We start from the raw sequence: 22881 nt of genomic DNA, 5'->3' as shown, positions 1-22881 counted from the left end.
AACAAATATTCATCTTACATATGTTGATTGATGTCTCGTGTCTGCCTAAAATATATTAAACCAAGCTGTGCTGGCCAGAAGTGGTGGCTCATGCCTGTAATCCCAGCACCCTGGGAGGCCAATGCAGGCAGATCACCTGAAGACAGGATTTTGAGATCAGCCTGGCCACCATGGCGAAACCCCATCTCTACTAAAATCAGAAAAACTAGTCTGGCGTGGTGGTGGGTGCCTGTAATCCCAGCTACTTGGGAAATAGAGGTGGGAGAAATGCTTGAACCTAGAAGGCAGATGTTGCAGTGAGCCCAGATCATGCTGCTGCACTCCAGCCTGTATGACAGAGCAAGACTCCACCAAAAACAAATACAATAAAGAACAAATCCAAGCTGTGCTCTGACCACCTTGGGCACATGTCACCAGGACCTCCTGAGGCCGCGTCATGGGAGTATATCCTCAACCTTGGTAAAATTATCTTTCTAAATTAACTGAGGCCCATCTCAGATTTTGGGGGTTCACACAGAGGCATTTTATTACTCTTCTATTAATCACTCAATAATTAACAGTGAAATTAACTGTACATCAACTAGTACAATATTCTTTGAGGACAGACTGATAAATTAAATATGAACTTTGTAAACACTAGAGCAACTGCTATTTTTTTTAAAGTGACCTAACTAATAAGCCAAGAATAGAAAAAATGTAACTAAATGATAAATACTAAATCCATCATCAGGCAGAAAAACAAGAAAATTAGGAATAAGAAAAAGATGAAACATAGAAAAAAACTAGACAGCCAGTAGATTTAAATGTATGTATATAAATAACTATACTATTATAATGATCTAAATTGCTTCAATTAAGACAAATTGTCAAATTACATAAAAATAAGAAAGTACATACTTTCTAAAACAAACACTTTTAAATATGAAGACCTATGTCAAAGTTGGTAAAAGTCAATGGATGGAAAACATATTAATGCAAATTCTAAATCTTAGAGTTAAAAAATCTTAGAGCTATTAACACACACACACACAGCGCAAACACACACTAAAATAAATGAACTATAAAGAAGCATGGAGCTAAGAGAAATAAAATAGCATTTCTTGTTTTCCAGCCCATCGTCTGTCTTGTGGGTCTCTTGTATTAATTTCTATGAGTTCTTCCCCATGAATAGCCTCAAGAAGAAATGAAATTTCTGCTCTCTCCAACCTGGTATCCTCTGACTCTTCTCCACTTATTCGCATCTAGGTTATTGTATTCTGTGATTTTTCCATTGGAATTCAGGTTTCTGCAGCACAGCTGGAGCTTTCGGACAACAGAAGGATTTGCTGAGTGGTTGGTTCTTTCTACTTAACCAGTAAGTTTAAGTTTTTTCTGTTTGATTTTTTTTTTTTTTTGAGACAAGTCTCACTTTGTAATTCAGGCTGCAGTACAGTGGCAAGATCTCTGCTGACCAAACCTCTGCCTCCCAGGTTCAAGGGATTCTCCTGCCTCAGCCTCCTGATTAGGTGAGATTACAACAAACCAAAACAAAAATCTACATGTTAAAATCTCACTCCAGGCAGAATGAAAAGGGGAATGCCGGGGGCTAGAAGTTGCCTAGTTCCTGGGCATAAATCTTGGTGGCCATGCAAACACATAATACTCCTATAAGGACGTCAATAAAAACTGCATGAATGGGGAACATTTGGTCTGGGATGCCACATTCAGCCATTCAGCGTGCAGTGCCTTTCTCAAGAAGGTGGCATTCATGTGAGCTAAAACATGAATGTCGCCTTTTTGAGAAGAGTAATGTACAGCATGTACTGCGCATGTGGTGTCCCTGGGGATGGGGCTGTAGCTGCAAGCACAGCGATGCCTGTTTTGGATCCTGTGCACCCTCTCTTCAGTGTGGGGCTACTTCAAGGAACTTTTTGTGCCTTCTAGGAGGCTATACATAGGAACAGTGGACTCCTGAGAAAACACACCCACTCAGGTTCTTTAAGAATTTATCTCTCTCTGCTAAATGTGGCTTGAATCAAATAACAGATTGCATTGAGGCCACAGCCATTGTTTGTCACCTAAGGTTTCACTCCAGATTCCCAGATTCTCTAAATTTTTCCACTTATCAACTAGTCATCATTTGTAAGGCTCCTCCTTTAGAGCTCCCAGTAGACTCTCCAGCCTCTTAGGTCTCTTCATTGTTGATCCAGTGTCCATTTTCTCTCAAATATAAAAATATTTTCTGATTGACTTTTAAAATACCTTTCAAAGCTTTAAGTCATTCATTAATGAAGGGTTAAGCATAGTCCACCCAAGAGTATTTCACTCTTTTTAATTAACTTTTTTCTCGATTTCTTAGGAATATATTTGAAGAATGGAAAACTAAGAATTGATACTCTTCAATTATTATTGAGATATCTCCTAGGTTTCTCTCCCCATTTGATTGTGGTGACACTTCTTAACTCTTAACCTTATGGAGACAGACATGGGGAAACACACACACACAGAGTGGGAGACGGGGAGAGGAAGACAGAGGGAGCAGGGAGAGGGAGAGGGGAGAGAGAGAGAGAGAATGAGAGAACACGCAAGCAAGAAAAAGACAAGCACCAGACTGTGTGAGGAGATCTGCAGTATAAAACTAGTACCCATGTTTGGGTAGTAGGTTATAAATAAGCTGCTTATATTGTGGAAATGTGTAAAAAAATTTTTACAAATAGTAAATGATTAATACAATTTTGATTCCAGCTGAAATAGAGGCTATAGCAGATACACCAAAAGGGAAAAACTATAAACAACACTTGCTATATGGTTACAGGCAGGATTTTTGTTAATTTGTTTTAGATTCAGCATGTATGAATATGTATAAGACCATTAATGTCTTCACATAAAAAAAGTTGAAATATCTTTTCCATTATGAAAACAATTTTTTGTGGGGTGTGTGGCATTCTGAACAGTAGAAAACGTCTGTCAGTTGGAAGTACTCTATGTAGATAGAATTTTCCAAAGTGATAACTATATGTAGTATATAATTTCTAAATCTCTATTAAAATTTAGATGTAGATCTTTCCACACATTTATCTGTATTTATACTTACATTTTAGGATGGGGTAAAAAATTCGTGCCATTCTCTTATAAATGATTTTAAATAATACATCATGAATATTTTATGAAAACACTGAGTATCCGAGTGGATAATTTTGAAACATGATTTTATGCACCATCTTTAATTCTATCATACAATTGTTTTCTGATTGATTTTTGACTTGCTTTTATACCATTTTCAGTATTTTAAATATTTTCTAAGTCTTTTCTTCTTTCTCTCAGATTTACTAAAATATTCCATTTTAAGTAGTAGTTTGTTTCCACTATTAAATTCCATCAGAATTCCACTCATGATTCAGTCATCTCCCGAGAGGCCCCACCTCCAACACTGGGGCTTACAATTCAACCTAAGATTTGGGTGGGGACAGAGATCCAAATTTTATCATTCTGCCCTGGCCCCTCCCAAATCTCATGTCCTTCACACTTTGCAAAATAAAATCCCAACAGCCCTCCGAGGTCTTAACTCATTGAAGAATTAACTAAAAAATCCCCAAACCAAAGTCCCATCTGGGACAAGGCTATTGCTTTCTACCTATCAGCCTATAAAATAAAATCAAGTTACTTCTAAGGTACAATGGAGCCATAAGCATTGGGTAAATACTTGTGAGAAATCAGCCAATAGAAAGGGGCTGCAGGTCCTGTGAAAGTCTGAAACCCAGCAGGGAAGTCTTTAATCTTAAATCTCCAAAATGACCTCCTTTGATTTCATATCCAACATCCAGAGCACACTGGTGCAAGGGTTGGGCTCCCAAAGCCATGGGCAGCTCTAATCCTATGGGTTTGCAGGGTCCAGCTCCCAATGGGCTGGCATTGAGTACCTATGCCTTTTCTAGGCTCAATTACAAGCTGTCAATGGATCTAGCATTCCAGGGTCTGGAGGATGTTGGTCCTCCTCTCACAGCTCCAATAGGCAGTGCTCCAGTGTGGTCTCTCTGGCAGCTCCAACATTACATTTCCCCTCTGCACTGTCCTGCTAAAGGTTCTCCATGAGGACTACACACCTGCATTAGGATTCTGTCTGGACATCCATGGTTTTCCACACATCCTCTGAAATCTAGGCTGAGGCTCCCAAGCCTCAACCCTTGCTCTGTGCACCCACAGGATTATCACCAAGTAGAAGCCACCAAGTATCATGGTTTGTACCATCTGAACCTGTCACTGAAGCTGTATCGGGCAAACTTTGGGCCAAGGCAGGTGCTGGAGCAGCCAGGATATTAGGAGCAGTGTCCAGACACTGTACAGGGCAGTGCAAGCCTGGGTGTGGCCCATAAAAACATTCTCCCCTCCTAGGCTTCTTGGCCTGTGATGGGAGGTGGGGCTACTGCAGAGGTCTCTGAAATGCCTTTGAGGCCTCCTCATTGTTGTGGCTATTACCATTCAGCTCCTTGTTACTTAATCAGATTTCTATAGCTAGCTTGAATTCCTCCCCATAAAATGGGTTGTTCTTTTCTACCATGTGGCCAGGCTGCAAATTTTCAAAACCTTTACACTCTGCTTTCCTTTTAAATGTAACTGCCTGTTTTACATCATATTTTTGTTTTTGTTGACACACATGAGCATAGGCTATTAGAAGCAACAGGGCCCCATCTTGAATGCTGTGCTACTTAGGAAATTCTTTTACCAGAAACCCTAAGTCACCACTCTCAAAATCAATAGTTCCACAGATCCCTAGGGCAGGGCCACAATGCCACCAGTTTTTTGCTAATCCATAACATAGGTGACCTTACTCCACTTCCTGATAAGTTCCTCATTTCTATCTGAGACCTCCTCAGCCTGGTCTTCAGTGTCCATATCACTATCAACCAACAAGTTTTTAGGAAATTTCAACTTTTCCTTCATCTTTCTGTCTTCCTCTGAGCCCTTCACACTGTTTTGGCCTCTGCCTGATACTGAGTGCAAATGCTGGTTCCACATTTTTGGTATCTGTAATTGGCTCATGGTTCTCTAGGCTGTACAGGAAGCACGGCTGGGAGGCCCCAGGAAATTTTCAATCATCGAAGAGGCAAGGGAGGAGCTTCCCCCTCACATGGCCAGAAAACAAGGAAGAGAGATGGGGAGATGCTACACACTTTTTAACAACCACTTTTCGTGAGATCTCACTATCATGAGAACAGCACCATAGGGACATGGTAGACCATTCCTGAGATTTTCACCCCCAAGATCCAATCACCTCCCACCAGGTGTCACCTCCAATATTGGGGATTACAATTCATCATGAGATGTGGGTGGGAACACAGATGCAAACAATGTCACTATTGGACAAAGTAGACATCACAGATGAGCAGATAAGGAATTTAGAAACAGATAGGAACTATGAGAAATGTTTATGTTAGAAAAAAGCAAACTATTCTGAGAGAGAAGTATTTCTTTTGATGAACTTACAATTATCACTATAATAAACACAAAAAGACATGATAATTTTTTTAGACAAAGAACATTTTGATTCAGTAGAAAATGCATTACCAGACATGTTAACACATTTTCTCAAGCAGAAAAAATAACAGGCAGAAACGTGAATCTACACAAACAAATTATAAACCCAGAAAATTGTAAAGATGTAGATATGGAAGTGAAAGAGAAATATCATGGCCTCCAAATCACTAAGTTAAGGGACAATGCAAGCTGGCATCTGCTTAGGGTAAACAGGTTTCCCAAACTATTCATTGTCATCCCTCTGCTCACTGAGGTAAATGCATATCTGATTGCCTCCTTCAGAAGGGTTAATCAGTAAGTCAAAAGAATGCAATGATTGGTCACCTACCTATGACCTGGAAGCCTCCTATCTAATTTGAGATGTTCCACTTTTGCTTCGAGTTATTCCTCCTCCCCTAACTAGACTGAACAAATGTTCATTTTACATATGTTGTTCCATGTCTCAAGTCTCCCAAAATGTAAAAAATCAAGCTGTGCTCTGACCACCTTGGGCACATGTCACCGGTATCACCTGAGGCCTTGTCATGGCTGTGCATCTTTACCATTGGCAAAAATAACTTTCTAAATTGGCTGAGACCTATATCAAATTTTGGGGGGTTCACATGGAGGACATTTTTTTATTTTATTGATCAGGCACTAATAATTCATAGTATAAACAAATATGTGTGTGGGGATTACAACTTTAAAAGTAATAAGAATACGATAAAGAATGGGGTGAAGTGTAAGCATAATATAAGATTTTTAAACTGTACATAAACTAGTATATTCTTTAAAGATAGAGTGTGATGAATCAAATATGAACTTTTAAACCGTGGAGCAACCACTATTTTTTGAAAGTGACCTAACTAATAAGCCAAGAGTAGAGAAAATGTAAATGACTGATAAAAATACTAAATCCACCACTAGGCAGAACAACAGGAAAATTAGGAATAAGAAAAGGATGAAACATCGAAAACATCTAGAAAGCCAGTTGACTTAAAGGCATGTATATAAAAAATTATATTAATGATGAAAATGCTTCAATTAAGACAAATTGTCAAATTACATAAAAAACAACAGTATACTTTCTAAAACAAATCCATTTTAAATTTGAAGACCTTTGTGAAAGTTGGGTAAAAAGATAGAAAATACACTAATACAGTCACTAAATCTTATAGCTACAACATCTTAGAGCTATTACTTGTTAATAACACACACACACACACACACACACAGAAAAAGAGAGACCAAATGAAGTATAAAATAAGCACAAAATCTTAGAGCTATTACTTGTGAACACACACACACACACACACACACACACACACACACAGTGTGATCAAGTAAATGAAGTATAAAGAACAATGGATGTAAGAGAAATAAAATAGCATTTCATGTCTTCTAGCCAATTATCTTTCTTGATTTTCTTAATTTCTATGGGTTTTTGGAACTCCATAGCCTGAAAAATAAATGAAATTTCGACTCCCTCCAACCTGGTACCCTCTGACTCTTCGCCATTTCTTTGCACCCAGGTTGTTGTATTCTGTGTCTGTGCGTCACAACTGGAGATTTAGGACAACAAAAAGCTTTGCTGAGTGGTTGGTCCTTTCTACTTAATTAGCAATTAAATTTTTTTTTTCTGATGATTTGGTTTTTGTTTTCTTGAGATAGGGTCCCACTTTGAAATTCATGCTGGATTACAGTGGCACAATCTCCACTCACTGAAACACCAGCCTCTCAGATTCAAGGGAGTCTCCTGCATCAGCCTCCTGAGTGGCCAGGATTACAACAAAACAAAACCAAAATCTGCATGTTCACATCTCACTGAGGGCAGGATGTAAAGGTGAGTGCTGGGGGCTAGAAGCTGCATAGTTTCTTGGCATATGTCTTGGTGGCCATGCAAAGGCATACACCTATACGGACTTGAATAAAAGCTACATGAATGGGGAGCATTTGGTCTGGGATGCCACATCCAGCTATCAAGCGTGCAGTGCCCTTCACAAGGAGCTGTCATTCATGTGGACTAAAACCTGAATGCCGCCTTCTTGAGAAGAGTAATGTACAGCATGTACTGTGCACGTGGTGTCCCTGGGGATGGGGCTGTAGCTGCAAGCACAGTGATGCCTGTTTTGGGTCCTGTGCACCCACTCTTCAGTGCAGGGCTACTTCAAGGAACTAGTCATCATTTTCAAGGCTCCTCCTTTAGAATCTTTTAGGAAAAAGACTCTCTGCCTCTAAGGTCCCTTCATTGCTAATCTACAGTGTCCATTTTCTCTCAAAGACAAATTTTCTGATTGACTTTTAAAATACATTTCAAAGCTTTATGTCACCAATTTAGGAAGGGGTAAGCATAGTCCACCCAAGAATATTTGCCTCTTTTTAATTATCTTTCTGTCTACATTTTTTAAAAATATATTTGAAGAATGGAAGGGTAGGAGAATTGATGCTCACGAGATAGCTCCTAAGCTTCCCTCCCCATTTGCTTGTAGTGACACTTCTTAACTCTTAAACTAATGGAACTAGATAGAGGGACATACACACCCACACCCACCCATACTCATACCCTGAGAGAGAGAGACAGAGTGAGAGAGAGAATGAAAAAGCATAGAAGAGAAAGATAAGTGCCAGACTGTGTGAGGCCATATCCAGCATGAAACTAGTACACATGTTTGGGAAGTAGGTTATAAATAAGCTGCTTATATTGTAGAAACGTGTAAAGAATGTTATACATAGTACATGATTAATACAATTTTGATTCCGACTGAATTAGAGGCTACAGCAGATATACCAAAAGGAAGAAACTAAAAAAACATTTGCAATATGGCTACAAGTAGGATTTTAGTTTAAGTTTTTTTAGATTACGAATGTGTGAATATCTATGAGACCATTAGCACGCCTGTGTATACTAAGAAAGTTACTAGTTACATTTTAAAAATTATGTGTTTTTAATAAAACGTCAGTTCTATGAGCATGTTTTGAGGCTGTTCTGAGCCCTGTTGTAGTCCTAGCACAGGAAAACCCTGGATTAATGGTTACGTATTCATTCTGCACCTTCCTTGCTGTAGTATAATTCTGTCACATCGTTAATGTGAATATATCAGTTTATCCTGATAATTGATAATAAATTAGCATTTATTACGGTTAGGAGTCAGGAACATGGAAAGGCAAGAACTCTAATGAACAGGCTGACTATACATAGATCTAAAAACCTCAGAAGAGGAAAAATACTGTCAAAAACAAATTTTACACTTTTCCAAGTTATTCTGCTATCAGAATTCTGTCAATGAAAAACACATTTTTGTTGGTATCTTTTTCTGACCACGAGCATAATTCATATTTACTGCAGAACAACTTGGAAAACACATAAAGGTATGAAAACATGAATGACAGTATTCAAATACCAACTTCATACCAGCAATATCATAGTGTAGATACAGTGTTTGATAAAATGTAGATGTGGGTATTTCCACACATTTATCTGCATTTATACTTAGGTTTTAGGTTGGGGTCAACAATTTTCTACCTTTCTCTTATAAATGATTTCAAATAATGAAACATGAGTGTTTTATAAAAACACTGAGTACCCTAGTAAATACTTTTGGAAACATAATTTTATGTGCCATCCTTCATTCTAACATACAATTTTTTGGTTGATTTTTGACTTGATTTTATAGCATTTTCAATATTTTAACTGTTTTCTAAGTCTTTGCTTCTTTCTCTCAGATGTACTAAAATATTCCACTTTAAGTAGTGGCTTGTTTCCACTATTTAATTCCACCAGAATTCCACCCCCATGATACTGTCACCTCTCACCAGGCCCCACCTCCAACATTAGGGATTATTACTCAAACATGAGGTGTGGGTGGGAATAAAGATCCAAACACTATCATCACTACTGGAAAAAGTAGACATCACGGATGAGCAAATGAAGGGTTTCAGCACAGAGACAGGAACTGTAACAAATGGTTATGTTAGAAAAAAGCAAAGTTTTTTGAGAGATCAATATTTCTTTGATGGGCTTATAATTATCTCTGTAATTAACACAAAAATAACATGATAATATTTTCAGACAAAGAATATTTCCATTATTCGCCCCAGTAGAAATGCATTACCAGACACATTAGCACATTTTCTCAGGCAGAGAAAATACCAGGCAGAAACCCAGAATGGTAAAGATTAGGATATGAATGTGATAGGGAAGTATCTGGAGCCCCCAAATCACTACATTAATGGGAAATTCAAGCTGGGAACTGCTTAGGGCAAACAGGTCTCCCAGTCCATTCATAGCCATCCCTCTGCTCACTGTAATTAATACATATCTGATTGCCTCCTTTTGAAAGGTTAATCATAACTCAAAGGAATGCAATTGTTTCTCTGTCACCTACCTGTGACCTGGAGGCCTCCTCCCCTCTTTCATATGTACCACTTCTGCTTCAAGTTGTCCCTGCTTTCCAGGGACCAGACTGAACAAATGTTCATCTTACATAAGTTGATCTATGCCTCATGTCTCCCAAAATGTATAAAACCAAGCTGTGCTCTGACCACCTTGGGCACCTGTCACCAGGACCTCCTGAGGCCGTGACATGGGTGTGCGTCCTCACCCTTGGCAAAATTCACTTTTTAAATTGCTCGAGACCTGTCTCAAATATTGGGTGTTCACACAGAGGACAATTTAATATTTTATTAATCAGTCTGTAATAATTCATAGTGTAAACAAATATGTGTGTGGGGAGTAGAGCTTTAATAAAACTTTTAAAAATATGACAAAGGATGGGTAAATTACATGCATTCTTTGTTTTCAGTGTCTATAAACTAGTGTAATATTGTTTCAAGATAGAGTATGATTAACTAAATAAGAACTTTGTAAACTCTAGAGAAACTGCAGTTTTTTTTTTTTAAAGTGACCTAGGTAATAAGTCAAGAGTAGAGAAAATATAACTGAATGATAAAAATACTATATTCACCATCAGGCAGAAAAACAGGAAAATTAAGAATAAGAAAAGGATGAAACATGGAAAACAACTAGAAAGCTAGTTGACTTTAATGCATGTATATCAAATTATTCTAATATACTTGATCTAAATGCTTCAGTTAAGACAGAAATTGTCAAATTACATAAAAATAGGAAATGACATTATACATTGTAAAACAACCCATTTTAAATATGAAGACCTACATGAAAGTTGGGTAAAAGTATGGAAATATATTAATGTAATCACTAAATCTTACAACTGTGAAATCTTAAAGCTATTATTAATTGTTAATAACACAGAGAGAAACAGAGAGCAACAGATTGAGAGAGAGAGAGAGAGAAACAAGTGAGTAACTGAAACATAAAGAACCTTGGAGGTAAGAGAAATAAAATGGCACTTCTTGTCTTCCAGACCATTACCTGTCTTGATTTTCTCTCCTATTAATTTCTATGGGTTCTTGTAACTCCATAGCCTGAGAAATAAAGGAAATTTCTGCTCTCTCCAACCTGGTACCCTCTGACTTCTCTACTTCTTTGCATCCAGGTCATTGTATTGTGTGATTTTTCCATTGGAATTTAGGTCTGTGCATAATAGCTGGAGATTTATGACAACAGAAAGCTTGGCTGAGTGGTTGGTCCTTTCTACTTAACCAGTAATTAAATTTTTTTTTTTCTGTTTGATTTTGTTTTTACTTTTGTTTCTTTGAGAGAGGGTCTCACTATGAAATTCAGGCTGGAATACAGTGGTGCAATCTCTTCTCCCTGAAACATCGGCCTCTCAGATTCCAGGGAGTCTCCTGCATCAGCCTCCTGAGTGGCCAGGATTACAACAAAACAAAACAAACCAAAATCTGCATGTTCACATCTCACCGAGGGCAGGATGTAAAGGTGAGTGCTGGGGGCTAGAAGCTGCATAGTTTCTCGGCATACATTTTGGTGGCCATACAAAGGCATACACCTATACGGACTTGAATGAAAACTCCATGAATGGGGAGCATTTGGTCTGGGATGCCAAATCCAGCCATCCAGCGTGCAGTGCCCTTCGCAGGGAGGTGTCATTCATGTGGACTAAATCATGAATGTCGCCTTCTTGAGAAGAGTAATGTACAGCATGTACTGCGCACGTGGTGTCCCTGGGGATGGGGCTGTAGCTGCAAGCACAGTTATGCCTGTTTTGGGTCCTGTGCACCCTCTCTTCAGTGCGGGGCTACTTCAAGGAACATTTTGTGCCTTTTAGGAGACTATACATAGGAAAAGTGGACTTCTGAGAAAACACATCCACTCAGGTTCTTCAAGAATTTATTTCTTTTTGCAAAATGAGGCTTGGCTTAAATGAGAAAGACACTGTACAGAGGCCACAGCCATTTCTGTCAGCTGAGAGATTTTACTCCAGATTCCCAAATTCTCTAAACTTTTCTCAATTATCAACTAGTCATCATTTGCAAGGCTCCTCCTTTAGAGCTCCCAGAAGACTCTCCTGCTCTCAGGTTCCTTCACTGCTGATACACAGTGTCCATTTTCTCTCAAAGACTGAAACATTCTTTTAAAATACCTTTCAAAGCTTTATATTACCAATTAATAAAGAGTTAAGCATAGTCTTCCCAAGAATATTTCCCTGTTTTTCATTACCTGTTTTCCTCATTTTGAAAAGAATATATTTGAAGATTAGAGGGGTATGACTTAATTGATAGTGAAGAGAGACCTCCTAGACTTCTTAACTCTTAACCTAATAGGGACAGATATAGGGAAACACACACACACACACACACACACACACACACACACACACACACACAGTGTGTGTGCAGCAGAAAGATGAGCACCAGGCTGTGTGAGGCCATCCACAGCATGAAACTAGTGTGCATGTTTGGGAAGCAGGTTATAAGTAAGCTACTTATATTGTGAAAATGTGTAGAAAATATTATAAATAGGAAGTGATTAATACACTGATAGGAAAAACTATAAAAAACAATTTCTGTATAAGGACAGGCAAGATTAGAGTTTCTGTTTTTTTTTTTTAGTTTCAGTATGTCTGAATATCTATAAGACCATTAATGTCTGAAAGTAAAACCCAAATGAGTGGAAGTATCTTTTCCATAATGAAAGCAATTGTACTAATAGAATACATAAAATCTTTGTTTTTTAAGGTGGGGTATGGTATTCTGAACAGTAAAAAATTGTCATTGCATATATTGTATGTACATAGAATTAGAAGTATATAATTTCTAAAACTGTATTATAGTGAATGCATGTTTACTTATATAAATTTAAGTGACATCCTAAACTGAAAGAAAGAAAGGTAAGAGAATGTAGTTGATATAGCTCTTTTATGATTTCTCAAAAAGAGTAGTATATTTATGGCATTTATGGTTTTCCTTTAAGTGAAATAGGGTTTTGTATCACCTAATTTTCTTCCAGTTTATTAAGGTTTACCTGATGTATAAATTCTATATATTTAATATATACAACATGATGTTTTGTTATAATTATATATCATTCAATGATTAAGCTAATTGAAGCATAAAATAATATAAACAGGAAATATTTAGGTGAAACTCTATGGAAAAATGACAAGATCTCTGTGGTACGCAGAATCATAGCCCCCCTCCAAAAGATGTTACAGAATAACTCCTGAACTCAAAAACATCACATTTTATGAAAGAAATTAGCAGATATGATTAAATTAAATATTTTTAGATTGAGATTATGCTAGGTAATCTAGGTGAGCCCAACAGAATCAGAAGGCTGGTTTAAGTAGGAGGAATGTGGTTAGAATAAGAGAAACACTGGAAAATGCTATAGTATTGACTACAAGTGGAGGTAAAGGCCATGAGCCAAACTGGAATCTAATAAAGGCAAGTAGATTTTCATCTAGAGCCAGCAGAAGGAACAAAGCCCTGACAAGTCTTTAATTTTAGCTGAGATACACCTAGTTTAGATCTCTGACATTTACAGTCTAATGTAATACATTTGTGTTGTAGTAAACAACTAAATTTGTGGCAATTTGTTACAGTATCAATAGAAAACAAAAACATGTATATGCTCAAAGTATAAATCCACTAAGAAAATCAAGTAATTACTAATTAAGTGGAGAAGAGTATCATCTTTATGGATTTAAGAATTCAAATCTATAGATTTATAGGGTTCTGTTGATCTATAGAGTTAATGCAATTCCAACCAAAGTCTCAGGAAAACATTTGCAGATATTAGCATGATGATTCAAAAGCTGATATAAAAGGCAATTAAACTAGAATATGCAAAACCATCTGAAAGAGAATCACAAAGCTGGAGAATTTACACTTGTTTTTTCTGATTTACTGTGTATCTAGTTCAGCCAATGTAATATGGTTCTGAAGAAAGGATAGAAGAATTGAAGGAACAGAAATAATCATGTGTCCCCAATTCTTTTTGACTAAGCTGTAAGTCTAATGAAGAAATAATAGTATTTAAACAATAAGATGTTGTAAAATGTGACATACATATGAAAAAATATGACCCTGATCTGTCTTTCAAACCATATACAGAAATTGACACAATCTTGGGCCAAAAGATACTATCGTAAGATATTTAAACTATACTTAAAGTAGTATAATGGTCTTTGTAGACTGTGATGAGTTAAACGTGAGCTTTGTAAACCCTAGAACAATGCTAGTTTTTTTCAAGTGATGTCACTAATAAGCCAAAAGTGGAGAAAATATCACTGAATGATACAAATACTAAATCCACCATCAGGTAGAAAAACAGGTAATTTAGGAATAAGAAAAGGATGAAACACAGAAAACAACTAGAAAGCCAATAGATTTAAATGCATGTATATAATTATATTAAGTAAATGCTTCAATTAAGACAGATTGTCTAATTAAATAAAAATGAACTATATACATTCTAAGACAAACATTTTAAATATGAAGACCTATGTGAAATTTGGGTAAAAGGATGGAAAATATATTAATGCAAACAGTAAATCTTAGAGTTAAAAAATCTTAGCAGTATTAATTGTTAATACACACACACACACACACACACACACACACACACACACACACACAGCCTAAATAAATGAACTACAAAGAGGCATGTAGCTAAGAGAAATTAAATAGCATTTCTCATCTTCCAGTCCATTATCTGTCTTGTCTGTCTCTCCCATTAATTTCTATGGGTCCTTTCCATTCCATAGCCTGAAGAAATAATGAAATTTCTGCTCTCTCCAGCCTGGTACCCTCTGCCTCTTCTCCACTTCTTTGCCTCCAGGTTAATGTATTCTTTGGTTTTTCTGTTGGAATTTAGGTTTCTGCAGCACAGCTGGACTTTCAGGACAACAGAACGCTTTGGTGAGTGGTTGGTTTCATCTACTTAACCAGTAATTTTAAGTTGTTTTCTGTTTGATTTTGTTTTTTTGAGACAGGGTCTCAAATTGTAATTGAGGCTGGAGTACAGTGGCATGACCTATATGGAATGAAACCTCCTCCTCCCAGGTTCAAGGGCTTCTTCTGCCTCAGCCTCCTCAGTAGCTGGGATTACAACAAAATGAAACAAAAATCTACATGTTAACATCTCACTCAGGGCTGGACGAAAAGGTGAGCGCTCGGGCTACAAGTTACCTAGTTCCCTGGCATAAATCTTGGCGGCAATGTGAAGGCAAACACTTATAAGGACTTAAATAAAAACTGCATGAATAAGGAGCATTTGGTCTGGGATGCCATACTCAGCCATTTAGCGAGAAGTGCCCTTCACAAGGAGGTGTCATTTATGTGAACTAAAATATGATGTCACTTTTTTGAGAAGAGTAATGTACAGCCTGTACTGTGCACATGGTGTCCCTGGGGATGGGGCTGTAGCTGCAAGCACAGCGATGCCTGTTTTGGATCCTGTGCACCCTCTCTTCAGTGCGGGGCTACTTCAAGGAACTTTTTGTGCCTTCTAGGAGACTATACATAGGAACAGTGGACGCCTTAGAAAACACATCCACTCAGGTTCTTGAAGAATTTATCTATTTTTGCCAAATGAGTCTTGGATTAAATAAGAAAGACATTACATTGAGGCCACAGCCATTGTTCATCACCTAAGGTTTCACTCCAGATTCCCAGATGCTCTAAATTTTCTCACTTATCAACTAGTCATCATTTGCAAGGCTCCTCCTTTACAGCTCCCAACAGACTCTCCTGCTCTCAGGTCCCTTCATTGCTGATCCACAGTGTCCATTTTCTCTCAAAGACAAAAACATTATCTGATTGACTTTTAAAATACCTTTCAAAGCTTTATGTCACCAATTAAAGAAGAGTTAAGCATAGTCCACCCAAGAGTATTCCTCCTCGGCTTCTCTCCCCATTTTCTTGTGGTGACACTTCTTAACTCTTAACCTAATGGACAGAGGTGGATGTACGGAAATACAGACACACACACACACACACACACACACACACACACACACACACACACACACACAGAGAGAGAAAGAGAGAGAGAGAGAGAGAGAGAGAGAAGCGCTTGACTGGGTGAGGCCATCTGCAGCATGAAACTAGTTACGTGTGTTTGGAAAGTAGGTTGTAAATAAGCTACTTATATTGTGGAAATGTGTAAAAAAATGTTATAAATAGTAAGTGATTAATACAATTTTGATTCCAACTGAAATAGAAGCTGCTGCATATACACCAAAAGGGAGAAACTGTAAGAAAACAATTACTGTTTGGTTGCAGGCAGGATTTTAGTCAGTTTTTTCTAGATTCAGAATGTATGAATATCCATAAGACCATTAATGTCTGTAAGTAAAAAAAAAAAATCAGTTGAAGTATCTTTTCTACTATGATAACAATTGTACTAATAGAATACACAGATCTTTTTCCAGGGGACATGGGGTAGGTGTAGGCATTCTAAACAGTAAAAAAATTCTGTCAGTTGGAAATGCTGTATATACATAGAATTTTCCAAAGTGGTAACTCTTTTTCGTTTATTATTTCAAAAACTGTATTATAGTGAATGCATGTTCTTATATACCTATAAGTGATATCCTATAATGAAAGAAAAGAGAATTTAATTGTTAATCATATCCCTTTTAGATTTCTCCAAAAGAGTAGTATATTCACTGGCATTTATGATTTTTCTTTCAGTGAAACCCTGTTTTGTATTATTCAGGCTTTGCTCTTCCCATTTATTAAGGTGTACAACATAATGTTTTGTATATGTATTTATATGCAATGATTAAATTAAGCTAATTGAAAAACAAAATATTTAAGTGAAACTCTATGGAAAAATTACAAGATTTCTGTGGTAGGCAAAATACAGCTACCCCACCCCCCAGAAACTGTTTACAGAGTAACCCTTCAACTGGTAAATATCACATTTTACCATAGAAAGAAATTAGCAGGTATGATTAAATTATATATTTTCAGATTGGGATTATCCTGGATTATCTAGGTGAACCCAACATAATCACAAGGAAACTTAATAAGTAGGAGCAAGGTGGTTAGAATAAGAAACATTCAAAATGCTATAGTGTTAACTAGAGGTGGAGATAAAGTCCATGAGCCAAAGAATGGAGAAAGCAACTAGAATCTAAAATACACAATCAAGTAGATTCTCCTCTAGATCCACAGGAAAGAACAAAGCTGTGCCAAGGCCTTAATTTTAGTCAAGATAAACCTAATTTACATTTCTGACCTTTGGACTCTAATAGAGTAAATTTATGTTGTTGTAAACAATTAAGTGTGTGGCAATAATACGTTACAGTATCATTAGAAAATCAAAAACATCTGTATGCTAAAGAGTGTAAATACACTAAGAAAATCAAATGATTATTAAGTGGAGAGGAGTACTATATTTATGTATTTAAGGATTGAAATCTATAGATTTATAAAGTTCTACTGATCTATAGAGATCATACAATTCCAACCAATGTCTCAGAAAAATATTTGCAGATATTAGCATGACGATTCTAAAGCTGATATAAAAGGCAAATAAACTAGAATATGCAAAACCATCTGAAAGAGAATCACAAAGTTGGAGAATTCACACTTCTATTTTCTATATTTACTGTGTAACTAGATTAGCCAATGTACTGTGCTTCTGAAGAAAGGATGGACCAATACAATAGAAGGACCAGAAATATCCATATATGTCCTCCATTCACTTTGGCTAAGCTGTAATGAAGACAATAGTATATGATCAACAAGATGCTGGGAAATGTGATATTGGTATGAAAAATATGAACCTTGATCCATATTTCAAACCATATACCGAAATTAACACAATCTTAGGTCAAAATGTCAAACTACCAAATTTTATGCAAAGAAAGGAGACAAAATATTTTGGGCCATTAAATTATTATATCTGGGCCGGGCGCGGTGGCTCATGCCTGTAATCCCAGCACTTTGGGAGGCCGAGGCGGGTGGATCACGAGGTCAAGAGATCAAGACCATCCTGGTCAACACGGTGAAACCCCATCTCTACTAAAAATACAAAAAATTAGCTGAGCATGGTGGCATGTGCCTGTAATCCCAGCTACTCAGGAGGCTGAGGCAGGAGAATTGCCTGAACCCAGGAGGCGGAGGTTGCGGTGAGCCGAGATTGCGCCATTGCACTCCAGCCTGGGTAACAGGAGTGAAACTCCGTCTCAAAAAAAAGTATTATATGTTGTATCAAAATATAAAATAAAATTAAATATAAGATAGATACTGAAAAAAAATTTGTTGTCAAATAAGACCACTGAAATAAAAGGCAAGCTACAGAATACTAAAAATATATGTCATTTAATAATGTGATAAATAACATATATCCAGTATCAATAACTACGTATAATTTAGCATTCCCCACATACACTAAGAATTTTACTAGTTACTTTTTAAAAATAATCTGTGTTTCTTAATAAAATGTCAGTTATATGGGCATGTCTTGAGTCTCTTTTGATCTATGTTGTGGTCCTAGCACATGGATAAACCTGGTTTAATAGTTATGTATTCATTCTGGACCTTCTGTGCTATGGTATAATTTTGTCACATTGTTAATGTGAATGTATTAGTTTATTCTCATAATTTATAATAAATTAATATTTATTAGGATTAGAAGTCAGGAACATGGAAAGGGAAGAACTCTAACTGAACAAGCTGACTATATATAGATTTAGGGAGCTCAAAGGAAGACAATTAACTGCCAAAAACAAATCTTTTACTTTTCCAAGTTATTCTTATATCAGAATTCTGTTAAAGAAAAATATATTTAGTTGATAACTTTATTACTCTGACCATGAGCGTAATTCCTATTTATTATAGAACAACTTGGAAAACACATAAAAGGTATGAAACACATGAACAGCAGTAATGAAATAATACCATAATACCAGTAAGATCACAGTGTGGACACAGTATTTGATAAGATTTAAATGCAGATCTTTCCATGCATTTATCTGTATTTCTACTTAGGTTGTAGGTCAACAATTTTGTGCCATTCTCTTATAAACGATTTCAAATAATGCATCATGAATATTCTATAAAAACTGAGTAGCCTAGTAAATAATTTTGAAACATGCTTTTGGTGCCATCTTTCATTCTATCATGTAATCTTTTTTTCTGATCAATATTTGACTTGATTTTATAGCACTAAATATTTTAAATGTTTTCTAAGACTTTTGTACCTCCTCTCAGATTTACTAAAATATATGATTTTAAATAGTGGTTTTCCCCGGTATTTAATTCCACCAGAATTCCACCCCTATGATCCAATAACTTCCCACCAGGCCCTACCTCCAACATTGAGAATTACAGTGCAACCTGAGATTTGGATAGGGACACAGATCCAAACCTTGTATTTCTGCCCTTGCCCCTCCCAAATCTCACGTCCTTCTCACTTTGCAAAATAAAACCCAAGAATGCCCCAAAGTTGCAACTCATTGACGCATTAATGCAAGAGTCCCAAATCAAGGTCCCATCTGAGACAAGGCTAAACCCTTTTGCCTATCAGCCTATAAAATAAAAAACAAGTTAATTACTTCTAAGATACAATGGAGGTAGAAGCACTGGGTATATTCTCTGGAGAAATCAGCCAATAGAAAGGAGCTCAAGGTCCTGTGCAAGTTTGAAACCCAGAAGGAAAATCATTGAATATTAAAGCTCCAAAATGACCTCCTTCAATTTAATGTTTCATATCCAGGGCACCCTTTGCAGGGTTCATTCCCCAGTTGGCTGGCATTGAGTACCTATGCCTTTTCCAGGCACAATCAAAATCTGTCAGTGGATCTACCTTTCTGTGGTCTGGAGGATGGTGGCCATCTTCTCAAAACTCCACTGGAAATTTCTCCAGTGTGGATTCTGTGTTGGTGCTCTAACCCCACATTTCCCCTCTACACTGCCCTAGACAAGATTCTCCATTAGGACTCCACCTCTGTAGCAGGATTCTGCTTGGACATCCATGCTTCTCCATATATCCTCAGAAATCTAGGCTGAGGCTCCCAAGCCTCAACACTTTCCCTGTGTACCCACAGGCTTAACACAAAGTGGAAGCCACCAAGGATCATGGTTTGTACCTTATGAACCCACAGCTGAAGCTGTATTGGAGACACTTTGGAATGAGGCTGTTGCTAGAGTGACCAGGATATCAAGAGCAGTGTCTAAACACTGCACAGGGCAATGGGGCCCTGGGTATGGCCCAAGAAAACATTCTCCCTTCCTAGGCTTCTCAGCCTGTGATGGGAGGAGGGGCTACTGCAGAGCTCTCTGAAATGCCTTTGAAGCCTCCACATAGTCTTGGCGATTAACATTCAGCACCTTATACTTAAGCAGATTTCTGTAGCTGGCTTGAATTCCTCCCCAGAAAGTGAGGTTTTCTGTTCTACCATGTGGCCAGGCAGCAACTTTTCATAACATTTACAGTGTGCTTTCCTTTTAAATATAAGTACCAGTTTTACATCATTATTTTGTTGACACACATGATCATGGGCCATTAGAAGCAACCAGGTTCCATCTTGAATGCTATACTGCTTTGGAATTTCTTCTACCAGAAACACTAAACCATGACTGTCAAGTTCAAAAGTTCCCAAAATCCCTAGGGCAGGGGCATAATGCCATCAGTTTTTTGCTAATCCATAACAAAGGTGACTTTTATTCCACTTCCCAATAAGTTCATCATTTATATCTAAGACCTCCTCAGGCTGCTGTTCAGTGTCCATATCGCTATCAGCCACCTAGTGGCAACCCATTTAACAAGTATTTAGGAAATTTCAACTTTTCCTTCATTTTTCTGTCTTCCTCTGAGTCCTCCAAACTCTTTCAACCTGTGCCTACTACCCAATGCAAAAGTTGGTTCCACATTTTTAGGTATCTGTAAATGGCTCAGGTTTTGTAGGCTGTACAGGAAGCATGGCTGGGAAGGCCTCAGGTAACTTTCAAATATCCAAGAGGCAAGGGAGGACCTAGCTTCTCACATGGCCAGAAAAGGATGAAATGATGGGGGAGGTGCTACACACTTTTTAACAGCCATATCTCATGAGAACAGCACCATAGAGATGGTGGCTAGACCATTCATGAGAATTCCGCCCCCATGATTCAACCAACTCCCATCAAGCCCCACCTCCAACATTGGGGATTACTACTCAACATGAGATGTGGGTGGGAACACAGACCCAAATAGCATCACTATCAGAAAAAGTAGACTTCATGATGAGCAAATGAGGAATTTCAGCACAGAGACAGAAACTGTGAGAAATGGTTATGTTTGAAAAAAGCAAACCAACTATTTTGAGATTTTTTTTTGATGGGCTCACAATTATGTCTCTAATAATCACAAAAATGACATTTTTTTTTCAGATAAAGAACATTTTGATTATTCACCCCAGTAGAAATGCATCACAAGACATTTTAACACATGTCCTCAGGCAGAATACATACCAGGTAGAAACATGAATCTACACAAACAAAAACCCAGAAAATAATCAAGATGAAGATTTGGATGTAAAAGGGAAATATCTCAGACCCCAAAGTCACTAACTTAAAGGGAAAAGTCAAGCTGGGAAGTGCTCAGGGCAAACCTGCCTCCCATTCTGTTCACAGTCAGCCCTCTGCTCACTGAGATAGATGCTTATCTGATTGCATCTTTTGCAAAGGTTAATCAGTAACTCAAAAGGATGTGACCTTTTCTCTGTCACCTACCTATGACATGAAAGCCTCCCCATCACACTGAGGTGTTCCACTTTTGCTCTGAGTTGTCCCTCCTTTCCAGACCAGACTGAACAAATATTCATCTTACATATGTTAACCGATGTCTCATGTCTCCCTAAAATATATAAAACCAAGCTGTGCTGGCCAAACGTGGTGGCTCATGCCTGAAATCCCTTCTATTTGGGAGGCTGATGGACGCAGATCACCTGAGGTCAGGATTTTGAGACCAGCCTTGCCAACATAGTGATACCCCATCTCTACTAAAAACAGAAATCTTAGCCTGGCATGGTGATGGGTGCCTATAACCCCAGCTATTTGGGAACCTGAGGTGGCAGAATCACTTGAATCTGGAAGCCAGAGGTTGCAGTGAGCCCAGATCATGGCCCTGGCACTCCAGTCTGTGCACAGAACGAGACTGTACCGCCACCACCACCAAAAAAACCCAAACCAAGCTGTGCTCTGAGTACCTTGGGCACATGTCACCGGGACCTCCTGAGGTGGTCATGCTTCCATATCCTCAGCATTGGCAAAAGTAACTTTCTAAATCAAGTGAGATCTGTCTCAAATTTTGGGGGTTCCCACAGAGGACATTTTATTACTATTGTATTAGTAATTAATAGTGTAAACAAACAATGTGTGTGTGGATTAGAACTTTCATAAAATTAATTAACAGTATGACAAAGTATAGGGTAAATTGTAAGCGTACCATTATAAGATTTTTTAACCTGTATATAAACTAGTATAATATTATTTGAAGACAGACTGTGATGAATTAAATACGAACTTTGTAAACCCTGGAGAAACCACTACATTTTTAAAGTGATGTAACTAGTAAGCCAAGAGTGGAGAAAATATAGCTGAATGATAAAAACACTAAATCCACTATAAGGTAGAAAAACAGAAAAATTAGGAATAAGAAAAAGATGAAACATAGAAAACAACTTGTAATGCAGATTTAAATGCATGTATATAAATCATTATGCTAATATAAATGATCTAAGTGCTTCAATTAACATATAAATTGTGAAATTCCATAATAATAATAAACAACCATATGCTTTCTAAAAGAAACCCATGTTAAATATGAAGACTGATGTGAAAGTTGGGTAAAAGCCAAAAAGGATGGAAAATAAACTAATGCAATCACCAAATCTTAGAGTTAAAAAACTATTAGGGCCATTATTCACACACACACACACACACACACACACACACACAGAGAGAGAGAGAGAGAGAGAGAGAGAGAGAGAGAGAGAGAGAGAGAGAGAGAGA

The 22881-nt window shown here is 37.5% G+C and overlaps 1 long non-coding RNA gene across 2 annotated transcripts in view; it reads left to right on the top strand.

Moving 5' to 3' along the window:
- LOC144581165 (uncharacterized) overlaps positions 1–22881 on the top strand; it is a 68438-nt gene extending 45557 nt beyond the window's left edge. For both annotated transcript variants that reach the window (XR_013531694.1, XR_013531693.1), the window contains one exon: positions 1–22881. This exon is cut by the window's left edge and continues 16769 nt beyond it. This is a non-coding gene — a long non-coding RNA (uncharacterized LOC144581165).

The sequence above is a fragment of the Callithrix jacchus genome, chromosome X (assembly GCF_049354715.1).
Source record: "Callithrix jacchus isolate 240 chromosome X, calJac240_pri, whole genome shotgun sequence".
In the NCBI taxonomy this organism is placed as follows: domain Eukaryota; kingdom Metazoa; phylum Chordata; class Mammalia; order Primates; family Cebidae; genus Callithrix; species Callithrix jacchus.
This window is presented reverse-complemented; position numbering and strand designations above follow the sequence as displayed.